Genomic DNA, 17,982 nt, shown 5'->3' with positions numbered 1-17,982 from the left:
AAACCTAATGTATTTAACTTTTATCCAAAATATTAAAACAAACAACTGAAATCCTGGTTCGAATCCCATCTTGGCAGATGGTGGAATCTGAATTCAAGAAAAAATAACTGAATTAGGAATCTCCTGATCTCCATGGAGCCATTGTCAATGGCGGAAAAAATCCTGCCAACCTGACAGTGGCCCAGCAAGCTACTCACTGTATTAGTCACTGCAAAGTCTCAACAAAGGAATGGAACTGGATGGGCCACTAGGCAACTAACAAGGCACCAGAAAATACAACCACAGAATCAGCCCTCTCGATGGTGCAATGTCCTCCAGACTAACATCTGGAGTTTGGTGCCAAAATGTGCAGAGCTGTCTCACAGACCAATCAAGGAACAGCCTGACATACCCTTACAGACAATGACCAGACACCACCATCATCATCCCAAGATATTGAGATTGTGGTGATGGAAAAGCACAACAGGTCAGACAGCATCCGAGGAGCAGGAGAATCGACGTTTCGAGCCTAAGCCCTTCATCAGCCTGACCTGCTGTGCTTTTCCAGCACCAGACTCTCGTCTCTGATCTCCAGCACCTACAGTGTTCCCTTTCCCCTGAAATCTCTGGATATGTCCTGTCCCCCACCAGTAGGACAGACCAGGCAGAGGTGGTGGCACAGACAGGGAGGATTTGCCCTCGGAGTACCCAGCATTGACTCCGGACACCAGGAAATCTCATGGCTCCTGCTGATTACCACGTACCATCCTCCCTTGGCTGATGAATCACTTCTCCTACATGTTGAACAACATTTGGAGGAAGCACTGAGGAAGTAAAATGGTGTCAAACGTACTCTGGGTACAGGATTTCAATGTCCACAATCGAGACTAGCTCTGCAACAGAATTACTGACTGAGCTGGTCCGGTCCTAAAGGATAGAGCTGCTCAACTGAGTCCGCAGTGGGTGGTGAGGGAACCAACAACAGGGAATAACATACTAGATCTCATTGTTATGAATTGACCAGCTGCAGATACATCTGTGCATAACATATCGGTAAGATCGACCATTACACATTCTTTTTGAAGACACAAGTCTTGGCTTAAAGTTGAGAAAAACCTCCACTGTGTTGTGTGACACTATCACCGTTCTAAATGGGACAGACTTTGAAGAGATGTAGGAACTCAAACTGGGTATCTCTGAGGCACTGTGGGAGATCAACAGCAGCAGAACTGTACTCCAGCACAATCTGAAATCTCATGGGTTTGTAAATCCTGCTCTCACCCATCACAATGGGCAGGAAAGGAGGGCAGGCCATGAGCAGCACCAGGCATACCTAAAAATGAAGTGCCAACCTGGTGAAGCTACCAAGCAGGACCATCTGCTTTTCAAACAGCATCAGCAACAAGCAACAGAGCTAAACGATCCCACAACCAATGGAATAGATCGGAGTTCTGCCACACCCAGTTGTGAACGGTGATGGACAATTAAACAACTCACTGCATGAAGCATCACAGATATTTCAACCCTTACTGATGGAGGGGCCTCACACATCCATGCACCAGATAAGACAACAGCATTTGCAGTCAGAAGTGCAAAGTGGGATGATCCATCTCCAGTGGTTTCCAACATCACAAATGCGAGTTTTAAGCCAGTTTGATTCAGTTTAAATAACATCAAGAAATGGTTAAGTAGTGCAAAGGCTACAGGCCCTGCCAATATTCTGGCAAAGTACAGATGGCTTGTGCTCCAGAACTTGCCATCCACCAAGCCAAGTACCGCTCCAGCACTGGCATCTACAGACAATGTAGAACATTGCCCAGGGATGTTCAACACAAAAACACAGAGCAATCCAACCCAGACAATTTCCCTCTGTCAGTCCACACTCGATCAGCAGTAAAGTGATGGAAGATGTCATCAACAGGGCTACCAAGCAGCAGCTGCTCAGCAACAGCCAGCTGAGTGACACTCATTTTAGGCTCCACCAGGGTCACTCAGCTCCCGATTGTGTTACTGCCCTGATTCACAACCTGACAACCAGCTGATCACAGAGATGAGGTGAGGGGGACAGCCCAGTCCCACTCCAACACCACTATTTCTAGCTGATTCTACCCTTGTCTCAGCTCATACACTCTCATCCACCTTGTGTTGTGTTATCTCCAGACTTCATTATCCAAACACACTCCTGGCCAACTTCCTACATTCAACCTCCCTGTCATCTCAAGAAAAACTAAATCTCTGCCCAAGTACTCCCTCGTACCAAAACTTGCTGATCCATCAAAAGGCTCCTATTCATAATCAACAACATAGAGCAACAGCAATGTACAGCATGGAAACAGACCCTTCGATCCAACCCGTCCATGCTGACCAGATATCCCAACCCAATCTAGTCTCACCTGCCAGCATCCGGCCCACATCCCTCAATTTAAAATTCTCACCCTTGATTTAATTCCTGGGTGCGACCATCCCTAGCTCGCTGTATCTCACACCCTTTGAGACCTCGACAACCCATTCTGTTCAAGACTCCCAATGATCTGTTAATTCATTACCTCACCTGTGTGGCTGCTTTTACAGTTGCCAAAGCAACAAGGTCTGAAATTCACAGCCAAAACCTCACAGGTCTGCTTTCCTCCTTTAAGACACTCCTCAAAATCTACTTATTTGGCAATGCTTTTGGTTGTCTGACCTAATATCACCATCTCTGGCCTTACGTCTAAAGTTCCCAATAATATTTTATAAGGGATACAGAGAGGTTAAGTGAGTGGGCAAGGATCTGGCAGATGGAGGACAATGTTGGGATACGTGAGGTCATCCATTTGGGTCGGACTAACAGCAAACTGGATGATGAAATGGTGAAATATTGCAGCATGCTGCTGTACAGAGGGAGCTGGGTGTCCTTCTGCATGAATCACAGGAAGCTGGTTTGCAGGTACAGCAGGTAATTAAGGCAGTGAAATTATAAGCATGAAATTAAAACTACAAACTGTTCTTAATTTGGACATGATCTTCAAATCATCACTGTTGCTGTCATGAATACTCTGTAATGTTTCTTAACCAACCACATTGTGGGAGCACATTCACCACACAAACTGCAGCTGTACAAGAAAGTCAAACATCACCCTCTTCACAGGCAACAGGGTTTTGGCATTAATCACTGGGATCTGTGGAAGGAGAAACACAGTTGATGTATCAGGTCTCGGTACCTGCCGTAGGCAGCATTCTCTCCACCTACCAGCCTTAGCCTTAACAGGAACATACTGTCTATATACTCTCATTGTCGCAGGCCTATGGAGGCAATAGCAGATGAGGACAGAGAAGCAATCATTCCCAGTAAAGAGGCAATGTTGGGAAAGATAACAGCCTCAAGGTAGATGGGTCTCCTGGCTCTGATGGAATGCATCCCAGAGACAAAAAGAGATGGTGGGAAGGCGGGAAAGGAATAACAAATAAACCTCTGATAATTCACTAAAATTTGTTGGATTCTGGGATGGTTTGGACAGACTGGAAGCTGCAAATGTGGTGCCACTATTTTTCAAAAAGGACCCGTTAGCTTAACTTCTGTCATGGAGAAAATGCTTGAATCTCTCAAGGAAGTAGTGGTGAGATATCTGGGTAGAAATTATCTCATTTAGCAGACACAGCATGGATTCATGAAAGGCAGATCATGTTTAACGCATTTACTGGAATTATTTGAGGATACGACGAGTGCGTTGGACAAGGCGGACTCAGTGGAGGTGGTGTACCTGGATTTCCAGAAGGTATTCGATAAGTTGCCACACAAAAGGCTGCTGTATAAGGTAAAGGTGCACAGCATTATGGGTAATTATCATTGATACAGGATCGGTTAACCAACAAAAAATACAGGATGGGGAAAAATGGGTGTTTGGATTAGTGTTGGCACTACAACTGTTTGCACTTTACACAAATGTTTTGGAGTTGAGGACAAAGTGTCCGGTATCAGAGTTCACATTTGATACGAAGAGGAGTAAAGCAATGTGTGCAGAGGCCACTGTCAGTCTGCACAGGGATACAGATAGATTAAGTGAGTGGGCAAGGATCTGGCAGATGGAGTTCAATGTTGGGATATGTGAGGTCATCCATTTTGGTCGGACTAACAGCAAACTGGATGATGAAATGGTGAAATATTGCAGCATGCTGCTGTACAGAGGGAGCTGGGTGTCCTTGTGCATGAATCACAGGAAGCTGGTTTGCAGGTACAGCAGGTAATTAAGGCAGTGAAGGGAATATTGTCCTTCATTGCTAGAGGGATGGTTATGCTGCAGCTGTACAGGGTGATGGTGAGGCCACACCTGGAGTACTGTGTACAGGTTTGGTCTCCTTACATTAGCAAGGACATACTGGCACTGGAGGGAGTACAGAGGAGGGTCACTAGTTTGAGTTGGGAGTTGAGAGGGTGGTGTATGTGGAGAGATTGAGAAAACTGGTTCTATAGTCATTGTAATTTAGAAGGATGGGAGGTTGGATAGGAAACAAATAAAATTATGAAGGGAGTAGTTAAGATAGAAGCAGGGAGGCTATTTCCACTGGGGGCAGGTCAAACTACAGAGCATTACCTCAAAATAAGGGGGAGCAGATTTAGGACTGAGTTCAGGAGGAGCTTCTAGCTAAAGAGTTGTGAATCTGTGGAATTCCCTGCTGAATGCAGCATTTGACGTTATCAACTTGAATGCCTTTAAAGCAAAATGTAGATTTGTGAACAGGAAAGGAATTAAGGGTTATGGTGGGAGAGCAGGAATGTGGAGCTGAGGCCATGAAAAGATCAGCCCTGATCTTATTGAATGGCAGAGCAGGCTTGAGGGGCTTGATGAAAGTTCTTGCCTTGTGCCATCAAAATTGGCCTTTGTGCAATTCAGAACCTTAACTTGTAGATCTGGTCTATTATTTTATGTAACTATTTTAAAACTAGTAGAATTACCAGAGAATCCCAGCAGTGTGGAAGCAGGTCATTCAGCCCATCACATTGATACTGACCCTGACAGCCTCCTAACCTCCTCCTGTAACATTGCATTTCCCAGAGCCACCCAACCTACACATTCCAGAACATTATGGGGAATTCAGCCTGGATAATCCACCCAACCTACACATCCCTGAATACTGTGGGCAATTCAGCCTGGATAATCCAACCTACCCTGCACATCCCTGAACACTGAGTAATTCAGCCTGGATAATCCATCCAACCTACACATCCCTGAACATTATGGACAATTCATTCTGGATTATCCACCAAACCTGCACATCTTTGGACTGTGGGAGGAAACCAGAGGACCCAGACGAAACTCATGCAGAAAACCCCAATAAGGTGATCATCCCTTTCTTATTTCCGAGTTCCACCTAAATAACTTCACTGGCCGTACTCCCAGGAATATCCTCCCTAACCAAAAAAATAATGCTATCCCGAATCAAAAATGCCAGTCCCCCTCCTCTCCTGTCCCGCTTTCTATTCTTCCTATAGCATCTATACCCTGGAACATTAAAGTGCCAGTCCTATCCATCCCTGAGTGATGCCTCTGCAATTGCTATAATATCCCAGTATCATGTTCAAAACCATACCATGAGCTCATCTGCCTTCCCTGTCAGGCCTCTTGCATTGAAGTAAATGCAGGGCAACTGCTCAGTCGGACCTCATTCTGTGCCTTGCCCTTACCTGGACCAGCCTCAGACATTCCTCTTTTCTCACTATCTTCTTGGGTTTACACCCACTCCCTCACTGGTTTAATGCCTCACGAGTATCACTAGTAAATCTCCATGCCTGAATATTAGATACCTTCCAATTCAAGTACAATCCATCCTTCTTATGCAGGTCAACTCTACTCCAGAGGAGATCACAACGATCCAAAAATGTGTTTCCTTTTCCCCTGCACCAGCTCCTTCGCCACTCATCCAGCACCCCCTCCCCTGTAATATGGACATTTTTCAACATGTCACCATTTATTTCCCCACATTCTATATCTCCCATGTACATCTTCACAGTAAACACTGCCACAAAATACTGGTTTCCTATCTCGCCCATCACCTGCAACTCCACACAACAGCTGCCTTGATAATCTTTGCGGGTCTCTATTTTCTCCCCAGTTAGCCTTTTGTTCATGTATTTATAAAAGCCCTTTGGATTATCCTTAACCCTATTCACCAAAGCTATCTCACATCCCTTTTTTGCCTCCTGATCTCCCTCTTAATTATACTCCTATTGCCTTTAAACTCAAAAATGTTTGGATTGGAATAAATGCAAAATATAACATCCTGACAAAACAAACGAGGGCAGGACTTACACGCAATAAAATTAGGGCCCTGAGTAGTGATATGGGAACAGAGAGACCGAGGGCTTCACAACTTTGAAGTCTGCGTCACATGTAGATGGTTAAGAAGGTATTTAGCAGGCTTGCCTTCACTATTCAGGCCTTAGTACAGGAGTTGCAACGTTGTGTTGAGGACGTACAGGACGTTGGGGAGGCATTTTCTGGAATACTCTGTCCAGTTCTGGTTGTGCTGCTATAGGAAGGATATTATTAAATTGAAGCACGTTCAGAAGAGATTTACCAGCATGTTGCTATGAATGGAGTGATGTTGTTCTAAGGAGAGGCTGGATAGGCTGGGAATTTTTTCACTGGCGTACACGAGGTTGAGGGGTGACCTTATTAGAGGTTTATAAAATCAGAAAGAGTGTCGACAAGGTGAATAGCCGGGGGAGAGGGGGATTCAAAACTCAGGTGCATTCATTTTGATAAGAAATGAGAAAGATTTGAGAAAAGACATTAGGGTTTTAAAAAAAAATGTGGAATGAACTTCCAGAGGAAGTGGTGGCTGTGAATACAATTACAATATTTAAAAGACATTCAGATAAGTACATAAATAGGAAATATTTGGATGGATGTGGACCAAGCAGAGGCAGGTACAATTAGTTCAGTTTGGAATTATGGTCGGAATGGATTGGTTGGACCACAGGGCCTGTTTCCTTGCTGTATAACATTATGACTAATCCTCACTAACTCTAAATTCCTCTATCCTCACAACTCTCCCGATCACTGTCACCTCATCTAGCTTCACAACTTTTCCTTATTTATATAATTCCTCTCCAGCCACAGAACGCTCCCTATCTCATGTCCTCCAGTTTCTCAAATCTCTGTGATATGTGCCTTTCTTTAGTTCCAGCCTTGAGGATGCCCTCATTCACTCCGATTGGTTGGAGGACAAACTGGTCCGACCTGGTCCTCCAGTACTGCACTCTGGCTTTATTGGCCTGCGCTGACATCAATCATCCGGGGACCATTGTGAGGTGAGTGGTGGGATCCTCCCTCTCTATGCCCTGGGATGAGCTTCGACATTCACAGTGAGTGGGGCAGTATCACAGAGCACAGGGGCTGGGGGCTATTCAGCCCATTGGGGCTGTACTCTCTCCCTCTGGAGATGCTGCAAATCTGTCCCAATTCCCTTCCCATTTGCCCATCGCCCCCCAAATTTTCCATTAAGTAGTAAAATTCCAAATCTGTTTATGAATAACTGCTGAGTCTGTGTCCAGCTGCCATTCAGACTGTTCCAGATGCTCAGAACTTACTGAATAAAATAATGTTCACATATTATTTACCAATTACCTGAAAATAGTTACTAAAATTGTGACATTGTTAACAATTCCCCTCTCTCTGCAGATTAAATATCCTAGAAACAAATTTGCACCTGGTCAAACTCACTGCTTAACCTTCTCAGCTCCAAGAACAATTATCTGTGCTTCTGCTAGCTCTCCGCAAAAGAGGAACACATCTTATTTTCATTTATTAGTGTCATAGAGATGTACAGCACAGAAACAGACCTTTGGTCCAATTTGTCCATGCCAACTAGGAATCCTCAACAAATGGAGCCCCATTTGCCAGCAATTGGTCCGTAGCATTTGAAATCCTTCCTATTCATGTACCCAATCTGATGCCTTTCAAATGTTGTAATTCAATTAGCCTCCACTACATCATCTGGCAGCTCATTCCACACACATACACCACACACAGCTTGAAAACTTTGCCCCTTAGATCCGTTTTAAATCTTTGCCCTCTCAATGTAAGCCCATGTGATCTTGTTTTGAACCCACCTAACCTGGGAGGAAAGACCATGGCTGTTCACCTTATCCATGCCCCTCATGATTTTATAAATCTCCATGAAGTCACCTCTCAGTCTTTGATTCTCCAGGGAAATTAACCCTGGCCTATTCAGCCTCTCCCTGTAGCCCAAATCCTCCAATCCTAGCAAAGTCTTTGTAAATCTTGTCTGAACTCTTTCAAGATTCACAACATCCTTTCCAGAACAGGGAATTTCAAACTTAAAACATAATCCCTGAAATGGCGTAATCAATGCCCTGTCCAGCCACAATTTGACGCCCCAGCTTCTGTACTCAATGCATTGATCAATAAATATAAGCATACCAAACCCCACCTTCACTAGTCTGCCTATCTATGACTGTACTTTCAAGGAACAATGAACCTGCATTCCATGATCTCTATGTTCAGCAACATTCCCAAGGACTTTACCATTAAGTGTATAAGTCCTGCCCTGATTTGCCTTTCCAAAATCCAACAGCTTACATTTGTCTAAATTGAACCCAGTCTGCCATTCCTCGCCCCAATGGCCCATCTGGTCAAGATCCTGTTGTATTCTGAACTAACCTGCTTCATTGTCCACTACACCTCCAATTTTGGTGTCTTCTGTAAACCTACTGACCATATCTCATATTCACATCCAAGTCAATTATTTGAGGACCCAATATCCATTCCTGCAACACGCTGCTGCTCACAGGCCTCCAGTCCACAAATCAACCCTCTGCACCACCCTCTGCCTCCTACCTTCAAGCCAGTTTTGTATCCAAATGGCTAGTTCTCTCAACATTTCACGTTATCTAACCTTGCTAACCAGTCTGCTTTGTGGAACATCGTTCAGTGTCCATATAGACAACATTCACAATCTGCCTTCATCAATCATCTTTGTCACATCTTCAAAAAAAATTCTCAATCAAGTTAGAGAGAGAATTTCCCACACACAAAGCCATGCTATCTATCCCTAACCATTCCTCGTCTTTCCAAATACATGTAAATCCTGTCCCTCAGAATCCATTCCAACAACTTGCCTGCCACTGACCTCAGGCTCACTGTTCTCTTGTTCCCTGGCCTTTCCTTACCACCTTTTTAAATAATGGCACATGCCTTCCAGCACCTCACCTGTCACCAATGACAATATAAACATCTCAGGGAGGGGCACTGCTATCACATTCCTAGCTTTCCACAAATGTCTGGGATACACCTTAACAGGTCCCAGGGATTTATCCACCTCGATATGATTCAACACATCCAGTACTACCTCGTCTGTAATATGGTCAGGAGCCAGGCAGCAGTGGACAATTCATTTACTGAAAGGTCTGTGAACATAATAGTAAAATACTAAACAGAGCAAAAATACACTCAGAGACTGAGGAAGCTAGATAGTGAACAAGTGGACATCAAGGTGCTCAGAGGCGAATCGGAGCAGTTTTATGATCCCACAGTCAGAGATGTCTAGCACCGAAACAGACTCTTCAGTACAACCCATCTATGCCAACCAAATATTCGAACCTAATCTATTCCCATTTGCCAGCACTTGGCCGGCATCCCTCTGAACCCTTCCTATTCAACTGCCTTTGAAATGTTACAATTTTTGTTGCCCTTTAGGTCCCTGTTGAATTTTCCCCTCTCACCCTTAACCTATATCCTCTAGTTCTGGGCTCCACCACCCCAGGGTAAACACCTTGTCTATTTACGCTATCCATGCCCCTCACGATTATATAAATCTCTTCAAAATTACACCTCAGCCTATGACACTCCAGGGAAAATGGCCCCAGTCCCTATTATGCCTCTCCCTGCAACTCAAATCCTCCAACCCTGGCAACATCCTTGAAAATCAATTCTCAAACCTTTCAAGTTTCAGTGCCTCCTTCTGATAAGAGGGAGACCAGAATTGCACACAATATTCCAAAAGTGGCCTAACCAATGTCCTGTCCAGCTCCTGTACTCAACGCTCTGACCAACAAAGGGAAGCATACCAAATGTCTTCTTCACTGTCTTATCGACCTGTGACTCTACTTTCAAGGAACTGTGAACCTGCATTCCAAGGTCTCTTTGTTCAGCAAGACTCTCCAAGACCTTACAATTCAGTGTGAGTCCTGCTCGGATTTGCTTTTCTAAAATGCAGCACCTCACATTTACCTAAATTAAACCCTATCTTCCATTCCCCAGCCCATTGGCCCATCTGATCAATATCCCATTGTATTCTGAGACAACCTTTATCACTGACCACAACACCAACAATTTTGGTATCACCTGCAAACTTACTAACTGTACCGCCTCATCCATTTAAATGAATGACAAAACAAATCCAGAGGAAACAAATATCCATTTCTCTGTGTTTGAATCTACTCTGTGTAAATCCTGCCCCATGACTCTCTATCAGGGAGAGCTGCACATACTCCCCTCTGAACTTTGCCCCCTACAAAGATGGCGGCTGCACGTGCCCAGAAAATCGTTGCCCCGAATAAAGATGGCGGCACTCACTCGAGTCAATCGCGAGATGAGGTATTTTCCCGTTTACTGCAAAGACGAGAGTAAGTTTCAAATTTGTATTTTCCGATGTGCACCAAATGTTTACAAAACCTCTCAGCCCAGACCAACACCATTTTCCTCCCACTTTGTGCTGTTTATTCCTTTCCTTACCGACAGCTCTCCGCCTACACTATCGCGCTGTCCACGAGGATGATCACGTGGTATAGCCAAGTCCCGCCTCTCATTCACTCTGATTGGTTGGAGGCCCAACTGCCCCGCCAGGTCCTCCAGTCCCGCCCCTGTCCTTCCATTGGTCCGCCGCTGACATCAATCATCCGGGGACCATTTTTGGCTGGAGCATGCGCACTGTTTCGTGGCTTTTGTTGCTGTTCATAAGTTACAAGTATGAGGAACATAGTTCAAAACACACAACCACCTGATGAAGCAGCAGCAACGCTCGTGTTTCCAAATAAACCTGTTGGATTATAACCTGGTGTTCTGTGAATTTTAATTTTGTCCATCCCAATCCAACACCAGCACCTCCAAGTCACGAGTGAGGGAGGAAGGTATAACATAAGAACTAGGAACAGGAGAAGGCCATCCTGCCCTTTGAGCTTGCTCTGCCATTCAACAAGATCATGGCTGATCACTTCGTGGACGCAGAACCATTTACCCAAGTATTGTATTCCTTAATTAATTATTTATTTGTTTTAAAAATGCTACCTTAGCTTTAAAAACGTTTGCTGAACTAGCATCAACTACTTCCCTGGGCAATGAATTCCATTGAGGTTAAGAAGTTCCTTCTCAATTCATTCCTAAACTTGATGCCTCTAATCTTGAGGTGATGCCCTCTTGTCCTAGATTCACCTGCCAGTGGAAACATCCTCTCTACTTCTATTTTATCCATTTCATTCATTATTTTATATGTTTCCATTCTTCTGAATTCCAATGAGTATTATCCCAATCTACTCAGTCTCTGTTAAACCAACCCCCTCAACTCTGAAATCAACCTTGTTAACCTCCTCTACACCCTCTCTAGTACCAGTACATCCTTTCTCCACGAAGGAGATAAAAACTACATGGAGTATTCCAGGTGTGGCCTCACCAGCACCCAATACAGCTGGAACATAGACTCTGCTTTTAAACACAATCCCTTCAGCAACGAAGGACAAAATTCCATTTGCTTTCTGAATTGATTGTTATACCTGGTGATCAACCTTCATGCAGAAGGATACTCAGGTGTCTCTGCATAGCAAAAATGCAACTTATTAAAATTCAAGTAATAATTTCTTTTTTAATGTTACTCCAACCAAACAGTATTACTTTACATTTATGAACATTCTATTTCATATGACCGATCATTGCTCACTCTATGTATCTATGTTCTTCTGCAAAGTTTCACAGTCCTCCGCACACTTTGTCTTGCTACTCATCTAAGTGTCATTTGCAAACTTTGACACCCTACATGTGGTCCCCAACTCCAACTCATCTGTTTCAATTCTAAATAATCGCAGTCCCAACACTGATCCCTGAGGCACACTACTAGTCACTGATTGCCAACCAGATCCCCACACTTTGCTTCCTGTTAGTCAACCAATCTTGTATCCATGCTAATTCTCTACTCCTAACACCATGCACCCTTATATTATGCAACAGCCTGTCGCACAGCAACTTGTTGAAGGCCTTCTGTAAATCCAGGTACACCGCATCCACTGGGTCCCCGTTGTCCACCTTGCTCAAAATGTCTTCATAGAATTCCAAAAGATTTGTCAAGCATGACCTGCACTTTGGGACAATTTCTATCAAGTCCCTCCTATTTCTTCCCTGATAATAAACCCAAGCATCTTTCCCACTACAGAGAAGAAGCTAACTGGGGTATAATTCCCCATTTTTTGTCCACCTTCTTTTAAAATAGTGGTGTCACTTTTGCTGCTTTCAAATCTGCTGGGACTGCCACAGAGTCCAGTGAAGTTTGGAAAATTACTGTCAGTGCATTTGCTATTTCTCCTGGCATCTCTTTTAGTACCCTGGGATACGTTCTGTCAGGGCCAGGAGAATTTTCTATTATTAGCTCAATTACCTCTAACAGTCCAACACTAGCTATTCTGTAATAAAGATAGTTTCCAAATCCTCACCTACCTTTGTTTCTTTGTTAATTACTGGCAAGATATTGGTATCCTCCACTGTGATGTCCCATCACTAAATGCTTCTTCTCTTTTTCCAATGGACCGACATTTACTTAAGCCACTCTTTTCTCATTATGTATGTTAATAGAAACTTTTGCTATCTGTCTTTATAGTCTATGCTAGTTTATTTTTCTCATGTTTTATCTTACGTATCTTTGTGGCTCTTCTGTGGATTTCTGTTGACCAATAAAGTTTTCCCAGTTCTAGTTTCATGCTGGTTTTGGCCACTTTGTATGCCTTTCAATTTGATCACTTTCCCTAGATACCCATTACAGAGAACACATTTTCTTACAGTCCTTCCATTTCACTGGAATATACCTTTGCTGAGGACTTGGTAAAATGTCTTTGAAAATCTTGCACTGCTCATCCACTGTCCCACCATAAAATCTTTGTTTCCAGTCTACGTTATCCAGGTTCTTCCTCATTTTATTGTAGTTCCCTATGTCCAAGCACAGGACCCAGGTATTAGGTTTTATCTTCACACTCTCCATATGTATTAAATTCAACCATACAGTGATCACTTCTTCCGAGAGGATCCCTAACTCTGAGGTCACTAATTATTCCTGTTTCATTGCACAGGGGCCAGATCTTGGATAGCTTGCTCCCTTGTAGATCCATTTCATACTGTTCAAGTAAAATATCACAGATACACTTAATGAACTCCTCAAAGCTACCCTGATTGAGCTGGTTAGACCAATCTACATGTAGGTTAAAATCACCCATGATAATAACCATATCATTTTTACAGGCATGAGTTATTTCTTTGTTTGTTGCCAATCCCGATGTGATGTTATTATTTGGTGGCCTATACACTGCACCTCAGTGACTTCCTTGTTAGAATTTTGAATGCATCATTCCTGGTTCTCCTAATGTACAGCAATAACAACAACTACTTGCATTGTATGGAATCTTTCACAATGGCAAATCTCCTAAGGTGCTTCATGGATGATCAATACATTGATTAAGGAGAATGATTTTTTAAAAATCTTAAAGGAGAATAGAAAAGGTTAGGGAGACTATTTGACAGACTTCTGCCCTTGACAGCTCCAATTGTAGAGTGATGCAAGTGGGGTGGGTTGGAAAGAGAACATGCAAAGGGGAAACGGAGGAGTGCAGGCAGTGTATAAGGACTTAAGGACAGAGGAGGTTCCAGACTGAGACTGTCGGTCATAGACAGTATGGCTGCCTCATGGAGTTTGAAGCACTGCAATGGGTCCATGCAAGTCATATTAGTCAAGGATAGTATAACGGTGGCTGAGAGTACTTTTGATAAGGACTTGATTAGTCAGGTAGTGTGGGCTGAGGTTAGAACAGGAGAGGAGAGATCACACTGCTTGGAATTTTTTATAGGCCTCCACAGAGTTCAAGGGAAGTGGAAGAGAAGATTTGCAAAATTATTCTTGGTAAAAACAAAAGTACCATGGTGGTCATTATGGGGGACTTTAGCTTCCCCAACATTGACTGGGAATGCTATAAATCTCGTACGTTGGATGGATCCGTTTTTGTCCAGTGTGTACAGGAGGGTTTCCTGACACACTATGTCGAAGGGCCGACAAGTGGGGAGGCCACATTGGATCTGGTGCTTGGTAATGAACCAGACGAAGTGTTTGGTTTAGTTTTAGGTGAGCATTTTGGAGAGAGTGACCATAATTCAGATGCATTTAGTTTAGCGATGGAAAGGGACAGGTACATGCCACAGGCAAGAGTTATCAATGGGGCAAGGACGATTTTAATGAGATTAGGCAGGAATTAGGATGCATAGAGTTAGGTAGCAAAATGCAGGGGATGCAGACAATAGAAATGTGGAGCTGGTTGAAGGAACAGATATTGCATGTTCTTGATAAGTAAGTCCCTGTCAGGCAGGGAGGAAGTGATAAGATAAGGGAACACGTGGTTTACTACGGAAATTGCGTCTCTTGTTATGAAGAAGAAGGAGGTTTATGTGTTGATGAGGCAAGATGGTACAGATGGGGAGGTGGAGAGTTACACATCAGCTAGGAAGGATTTAAAGAGAGAGTTAAGAGCAGCAAAGATAGGACACGAGCAGTCTTTAGCAAATAGAATAAAGGAGAATCCTAAAGTTTTCTATGGGTGTGTGAGGAATAAGAGGATATGGTAGGAATCGGTCCAATCAAAGACAGAAATGGGAAGTTGAGTCTGTACCCTGTGGAGATCAGAGAGGTGCAAATGAATATTTCTCGTCAGTTTTCACTCAGGAAAAGGAGAGGATTGTAGAGGAGAAGAATGTGGTATGAGATATTAGACTAGAAAGGATTGAGACAAGTTAGAAACAGTGTTATCAATTCTAGAAGGGGTGAAAGTAGAGAAGTCCCCTGGGCCGGATGGGATTTATCCAAGGATTCTCTGGGAAGCTAGGGAGGAGATAGCAGAGCCTTTGGCTTTGATATTTGAGTTGGCATTGTCTACAGGTCTGGTACCAGAGGACAGGAGAATTCCAAGTGTTGTGCCTTTGTTCTAGAAGGGCAGGAGAGATGACCCAGGTAATTATACACCAGTGTGCCTGACTTCTGTTGTAGGAAAGGTTTTGGAAAGGATTATAAGAGATAAGATTTATAATCATCAAGCAAACAACAATTTGATTTCTGATAATCAACATGGTTACGTCAAGGGCAGGTCGTGTCTCACAAACCTCATTGAGTTTTTTGAGAAAGTGAGCAAGCATGTAGATGAGGGTAGGGCAGTTGACGTGGTATACATGGACTTCAGTAAAGCTTTTGATAAGGTTCCACATCGTAGGCTGTTCGAGAAAATGCAGATACACGGAAATGAGGGTGAGTCAGCGGTTTGGATTAGAAACTGGTTTTCTAAAGGAAGACAGCGAGTGTTGGTTGATGGAAAATATTCAACTGGAGTCCAGTTACTAGTGGTGTGCCACAGAGATCTGTTTTGGGACCACAGCTGTTTGTCATTTTTAGAAATGACTTAGACGCAGGCATAGGTCGATGGATTAGTAAATTTGCTGACGACACTAAAGTTGGTGGAGTAGTGGATAGTGTGTAAGAGTGTTACAGGTTGCAGGGGGACTTGGATAAACTGCAGAATTGGGCTGAGAGGTGGCAAATGGAGTTCAATGCACCTAAATGTGAGGTGATGCATTTTGAGAAGAATAACAAGAAGGCAGAGTACTGGGTCAATGGAAAGATTCTTGGTAGTGTGGATGTGCAGAGGGATGTTGGAGTCCATGTACATAGATCCCTGAAAGTTGCCATCCAGGTGGATAGTACTGTTAAGATGGCGTATGGTGTGTTAGGTTTCATTCATAGTGTAATTGAGTTCCAGAGCCGCAATATCATGCTGCAAATATAAAAAAAGCTGGTGCGGCCGCACTTGGAATATTGTGTGCAGTTCTGGTCCCCATATTTCGGGAAGGACATGGAGGAATTGGAAAAGGTGCAGAGGAGGATGGTGCCTCGTCTGGAGAGAAGGTCTTATGAGGAAAGGCTGAGAGAGTTGAACCTGTTCTCCTTGGCAAGAAGAAGGCCAACAGTGAATTTGATAGAGACATACAAGATGATCAGAGGCTTAGATAGGGGAGACAGTGGAAGGGTTTTTCTAGGATGATGATGTCAGTGAGCACGAGGGGCATAACTGCAAATGAGGAGTGATAGATTTAAGACAGATGTCGGAGGCAGGTTCTTTACTCAGAGATTGGTAAGGGTGTGGAATGTGCTACCTGCTAATGTAGACAACTCAGCCATATCAGGAAGATTTAAACAATCCTTCGGTAAGCACATGGGTGATTTTGGGATAGTGTACAGGGACGAGCTGAGAACAGTTCACAGGTTGGCACAACATCACGGACCGAAGGGCCTGTTCTGTGCAGTATTGTTCTATGACTATTGTGCTACAAGAGATTTCTGCTGTCCTAAGCAGAGTGGCAGATCTTATATTGTGGGCTTACGAAATGTCACTGATCTCTACCAAACATGTACGAGGTAAAGTCAGGGCAATAATAAGATGCTGCAAAAGGAGGGGAACAGGTAACTGCATACAAAACCCTGCTCCTTCTCATCTATTTTCACCTCCAAAACTGAGGGAGTTCCAGAAAAGCACCTCCATATCCCACCAAAACACTTTGCCCCTCAGTTGGGATATCTGGCTGTGCACGAGGAGTGGAACAGTCTGTACTGGGGCTCTGCAACACTGGGTAAAGACTAAAATCATCTCAGCATTGATAGCCCCACCACATTGTATGCATTTTCTATTCTCACATAATGCCACTAGGCCATCACTTCACCTGTTCACAGGTTGCACATCCCAGTGCAACATGAATCGAAACCCAATCTTTTTGCACAATTGTTTGATCCTGAACCCTGGTGATATCACTCAGTATCCCTCCATGTGGGGTCCCTCACCGTGTGGGTCTAATTGCTGCCTCTATCAACGTCTCTTACTCTTGCAGCTACTCCAGATCCTGAGCCAACAGAATTTTCCACTCCAGAGAGATGAGGCAGTACAGACCCGGAATGGAGATTGGGATTTTCCAGATCTCTGTGGGCTCAGTGCCGTTCTACATGTGTAACCCTCACAAGTATCAGTCTAATTTCCCATTATGCCTATTTGTGTGTCTTCTACAGATGCTCAGGGAGTTCGTGACTCAAGAGACTTGCCAACTGCTGGTTGGGAAGATGATTGGTCAGCCAGAGAGTCAAAGGTCAGGGAGGTCGGGAGCCTTCAATAAATCCTGCCGCCAGGTAAGATCATTCACAGTGCACAGATCAGAGAGCAGTGAGAGGGCTTCAAACATCAGCTAACAGGACATGACATAGATGCAGTGCTGGAGGGGGAGCACAATACAGACACACCCCAGGCTCAATCACCACCCCTACTTTAAGTTTTGTTGTACAGAGACAGAGTCGGGAGTTCCCAGTTTTCAATCCAGGCGTGTGCTGTCTTGGTGAGCACCAGGATAACAGAGGGGAATGCAGGCCTGCAATGAGATGCTGGGAATGCTGCCTGGGATCTTTCTGTTCCCTAATTCCTCTCCAACACTGTGTGTATGACTCGTCTTGTGGATCAGTGTCTTCAATCATTCTAACACCTATAACAGTTCCTATCTCTGTCATGTCCTCTCCTCTCACCAATTTCTTGACATATTTGAAACGTCCAGTCCAGATCCAATCCATATCGCTGTAACTTGCGTCAGTTTCTCCAACATGCCTTGTCTCGATAGGCTCCTCCTCCAACAACTGAAGACATTGGGTCTGTTTCTGTGCTGCATGATTCTTTAT

The 17,982-nt window shown here is 43.9% G+C and overlaps 1 long non-coding RNA gene across 1 annotated transcript in view; it reads right to left on the bottom strand.

The window, feature by feature from the left end:
* LOC132811818 (uncharacterized) overlaps window positions 1–10,880 on the bottom strand; it is a 29,775-nt gene extending 18,895 nt beyond the window's left edge. Inside the window, exon 1 of the long non-coding RNA XR_009643386.1 lies at window positions 10,716–10,880. This is a non-coding gene — a long non-coding RNA (uncharacterized LOC132811818). The remainder of the gene's footprint in view (window positions 1–10,715) is intronic.
* Between the last annotated feature and the right edge of the window lie 7,102 nt (window positions 10,881–17,982).

Source organism: Hemiscyllium ocellatum, unplaced genomic scaffold (genome assembly GCF_020745735.1).
Source record: "Hemiscyllium ocellatum isolate sHemOce1 unplaced genomic scaffold, sHemOce1.pat.X.cur. scaffold_2398_pat_ctg1, whole genome shotgun sequence".
Lineage (NCBI taxonomy): Eukaryota > Metazoa > Chordata > Chondrichthyes > Orectolobiformes > Hemiscylliidae > Hemiscyllium > Hemiscyllium ocellatum.
This window is presented reverse-complemented; position numbering and strand designations above follow the sequence as displayed.